Below are 5,395 nucleotides of genomic sequence, written 5' to 3'. Positions count from 1 at the left end.
TGGAGGATCCTGGAGTTGTGATAAAAAATTTTGAAATGTGTTGATAATTTGATACTTGTGATTTTGAGAAAATGTGACATGTGGTTTATTGTGTTTTATTATGAAAAATTTGGTTTGAAATGTACGGTGTTACATTTCTGGGATTGTACTATGATATTATTACTATCTGATGATATGGTTTTGAGACATATAATTGTGGTTTATGGATTTATGTGATATCAGTAATGTTTTCCTCAAACAAATTTTACAAACAATACAATTAAAATAACAATTTTCGGTCTCGATTTTTGGGATGTTACAATTGGGGGTGGGAAAATAACGGAATTCAGAGTCGGGGGAAACAGTTAAATTTGGGGCTGGGGTGGGGGCAACGATTTCCGCCGCCGTTGGTATCCGTTTACATCCCTAATAATACAAACTAAACTTTGAAGAAAAAACCTATTTGGCCGGTTTCACAAATTTTGCCGATATCTGGTTTTTTTCGTTAATTTGGTCAAAATATTGCGACTTTTCGAAGGATTTTCCAACTTTTAACAAATAACCAAAATATTATGACTTTTCTGAAGATTACCCTTGAATTAATGTATTTTATTATTAACAAATCATTTATAAACGTACCACATCTTTTTTTTATTAAAAACCAAGGAAATAAAATTGTTTCTAAATTTTTAGGAATAGAAAGGTGAACTAAGTACTCCCTATTGTTTGCTACCAATTCAAATTCTCTATGCCCCTCTTATTCATCATTGTGAGTGTCAGAGTGAGATGCATTATGTGGGAATTCCAATGATGTTGGTGTTCCTCTTATATTTCGTAACCTAACTACTATCCAACCTCCATACATTACCTGTTAACAATCATCGACTAACACACATCCATCGAAAGTGAAAAGTGAACCTTGAATTACATGCATTTAAATGAAAAAGAGTGAAAAATGATTATCTATTTAAATTGTCATTCAAAGTTCATTTTTAACTCTTAATGTATGTGTGGTAGCCGATGGTTATTACCAGATAAGGTATAAATGTTGGGTAATAGTTAGGTTAAAGAATAGAAGATGAACACCAACATTAAAGGAACATCCATATAGTTCATGCCACCATGACACTCACAATGACGCATAGAAAAAAATTAAGGAGTTGAAGTGGCCAACAACCAATAATAGCGTATTTAGTCCAAATTCTCATTCCTAGAAATGAGAAACTATTGTGTTTCCATGCTTTATAATAAAACAAGTTGTGGTATGTTTATAAATGATTTGTCAAATATATATATATATATATATATATATATATATATATATATATATATATATATATATATATATATATATATATCAGTGTTGCAGAAATCGGCCTTAGCGGACGATTAATCTGCGATTAATCGTTTGGCGGCCATAAACCGATTACGATTAGGATGCTTGACGGAAATTGGTCAAAATCGGTCAAAATCGGGTTTGGCGGTCCTTGGCGGCCCTTGGCGGTCTCGGCGGTCATAGGCGGGAATTTTTTAAAAAATTCAAAAAATTTTAATTTTCAAATTTTACACCAAAATTTAAAATTTTCAAAATTTTAAGCTTTCAAATTTTAAAATATTAAACTAAAGTTTTCAAATTTTAAAATTTTTAATATTTAAAATTTTCAAATACTTAGTTTTTTAGGGAATATTAAATTTTTAAATAATTTTACTAATAATTAAGGGTCCCCGATTAATCGCCGATTAATCCCCGCCTAATTCGATTAATCGCTTATCGTCAGTCGACCGCTGAGCTACCGCCGAGCGATTTTTACAACCTTGATATATATATATATATATATATATATATATATATATATATATATATATATATATATATATATATATATATATATATATATATAAGGGTAATCTTTAGAAAAGTTTCAATATTTTGATCAAATTAACGAGAAAAGGCAAGATACCAACTAAATTTATAAAAACAATCAAAAAGTATTTTTTTTTTCAAAGTTTTAGTTGGTTATGTTGTGCTTTTATATAAACTAGTAAAGAGCTCGCGGCTACGCCGCTTTTGGGGTAATATGGGAAAAATCGGCAAACTTTAAAAGATATGTGTTGAAATAGTAAATCACCACAAATAGGGGAGAAAGTCAACAACTCCAAAAATTAAACGTCAAAAGTGTACAAAAAAAAAGGAACACTGGTGGAGAAAAATGAAAAATGTTGTGGTAATAATGTTAAAGTTGCCAAAGTTGGAAAAATATAGTGACAAAATTCAGAAGGTAGTTTTTTGTGTTTATTATATCAAAATGTAAAAGTTTTGAGTAGAAGGACGAAAAGTGTCAAGTTCATTAAAGATTTGTGGAAAAAACACCAAAATGTAGAAGTTTTTACTGCAATGACTAAAAGTGTCAAAGTCACTAAAGATTTGTTGCAAAAACCTAAAGGCACAAAACTTTATCAAAACGCAAAAATGTAAAAATTTTGACTTTAGGGACGAAAAGTGTCAAATTCACCAAATATTTGTAGCAAAAACCTTACATCCAAAAAGATACTGTTGTTAAGGTCCTTGTGATTTAATATATATATATATATATATATATATATATATATATATATATATATATATATATATATATATATATATATAATAAAAGTTTCATTGAAATTTTTTTTATATAAATTGAACTAAAATATTAAGACTTTACTGAAAATTTATGTAAAAGCATATATGTTTTATGTTAACTTTTATATGCTAAAAACATGAACGTATATAATGTTAATGTTTTAGAAAAATTCAAAATAATTGATGATTATGATAATAACAAAAATACGATAATAATAAATATATATTTTATGTATATATTTTTAATAATATATTATTTTGGTATAATTTAAATATTCCGATGGGAATCTTTTAGTGTTAAGATCTATTAAAATTTATATATATACTTCAACTACATATATTTTACATAAAATTTATATATGAAATTATATATATATATATATATATATATATATATATATATATATATATATATATATATATATATATATATTACACAATATACTATACAAATTGTTGAATTTGTTTAAATATTACTCTTATGATTAGTAGTTGCTTAGTTGTTGTTTACATATTACCATACAATAGTTGCTTAGTTGCTGTAAGTTATAATGTAGATATGTAAATAGTTTCAATAAGTTAGATGATATATGTGGTGTACCAAAAAAATAGACTAAATATGAAGAAAATAAAAAGTCTTTTGAGAACCAATATTTGTGTGAGAACCTAAGTTTTGATTTTCTTTTCGATAAATTATTTTTGAAACTAACACCACCACACCACCCTAGAACATCATTTAAAGTAGTCATATCATAATAATAAAAAACAAAAACTTTTTAAATTCTCGTTGTCATTTATTTTATCATATGAAAATAAATATAAAAATGGTTGCAAGTTAATTAGAGAAGGGGATGTGATTACTTTTTTTTTATTGTTAGACTAGGTTATCATTGTAGGTGGGGGTTTTATTTTTCGGTTTAACCGGTTATTAGTTTATTCAGTTTGGTTTAATCTTTTTTTTTTATGTTTAAACTATTAAACGAAACGGAAAAAACCATAAAAACTATAAATATGCATATTACAAAAAAGCATCATTTATTTATTATTATTATTATTATTATTATTATTATTATTATTATTATTATTATTATTATTACGGTGTGAATGGATTAGACGATGACTTAGTGATGTGGTGTTAGTTTTGAAAAAAAAATATATCATAAAAAAAGGTCGCAAGTTTTTGCATAAATATTAATTTTCAAAACACTTTTGATTTTGTTCTGCTCTATTTTAATTTTTTATATCATATGTTTTATAACTCGTTGAAAATTACCTGTTAAGTTAAGTTGGAATCGATATCAACAATTTGTTACCTTCATGGATCATTTTCTAAAAGATATAAAGCTACATGGAATTGATAGTGGCCATGAAAGGTGTAGCCAAGACCCTTTTTCTTTTGCTAAAAGCATCCCAAGGGCCCATTCTTGCAAATTAATTGGAAAACGTTGTTATTCTTACAAAAAGTTCCATTTTCGTGTCAATTGTGGAATGTTGACAACTATGATTTATAGCACAGAAGGGATACATTTAATTTCACACCACCTAATTATACGATTAATAATCCATATGTGATAACATTAACTAACAAGTAGGAACGCAAAACAACCACCATGTCTATTATGAAAGATCTCTCATCTCGCTAAAACCAGTTTCCGAATCTAACCCTACATGGCTACTCTCAGTCGACGTCATGCCATGTCGCCTAAACCATCGACTTGATCCTTCAGACGTTGTTGTTGACTCTCCTTGCATGGGAAACAAAACTTCTTGTTTTTCCAACACAAACTCACCAACTATGCCACCTGTTTTCTCAGCAGCTTCTTGTAGCTGCAATGCAAACTGTAGTCCCCAAACTACTTCATCCATGGATGGACGTTTGCACCCTTTTTCATTTAAACAACTATTCGCCACCTCTGCAAACTTCATCAAACTCTTTGGTGCAATTTCACCGCTAAGTTTTTGATCAATTATTTCATGCAGTGTGCCTTTTCGATAATGAGACTTTCCCCATTCTGCCAAACTGACTTCTTCGTAAGGAAGGTCTATATTTATAACAGGTCTTGCGCATAGAACTTCTAGCAAAACGACTCCAAAGGAGTACACGTCGGATTTCTCCGTGAGTTGTTGCATTCGAAAATAATCAGGATCCATATATCCAAAAGTACCCTTCACCATTGTGCTAACATGGTTTTGCCTTTGGTCTTTCGGTCCTAGCTTTGACAAACCAAAATCTGACACTTTCGCCACCCAATTTTCATCCAATAAAATATTTGTGGACTTGATATCCCGATGAATTATCACTCGGTTTGCACCCGTGTGGAGATAATGCAACCCTTTGGCTGCACCAATGCAAATATCGAGACGTTTTCTCCACGACAAACTAGGGTTGTTTGTGTTGTAAAGATGTTCCCGAAGAGTTCCGTGAGGCATGTAATCGTACACAAGTACCATTTCGTCCTCGTCATCACAGTATCCGATTAGCGGCACTAGGTTAGCATGGCGTAGTTTGGATAACATCCCGATTTCTGTTTGGAATTCTTGAAAACCTTGTTTGGATGATGACTTCAGCCGTTTGATAGCAACCACGGTGGTAGCATTGTCGACGTATCCTTTGTACACCATACCAAACCCTCCTTTGCCGATAATACAGTCTTCATTGAATTCATTGGTTGTTGGTTTAAACTTCTTAAACAATGATAATTTGCTTGCTTTAATCTGCTATTATGAATCAAAACAAAGCAGGAAGAAAGCAAAACAAACAAAGAAGGACAATAGACAGCAAGGGAAAAAAAC

This window comes from Lactuca virosa, chromosome 4 (assembly GCF_052849685.1).
Source record: "Lactuca virosa cultivar CGN04683 chromosome 4, Lactuca_virosa_CGN04683_v6, whole genome shotgun sequence".
NCBI lineage: Eukaryota > Viridiplantae > Streptophyta > Magnoliopsida > Asterales > Asteraceae > Lactuca > Lactuca virosa.
This window is presented reverse-complemented; position numbering follows the sequence as displayed.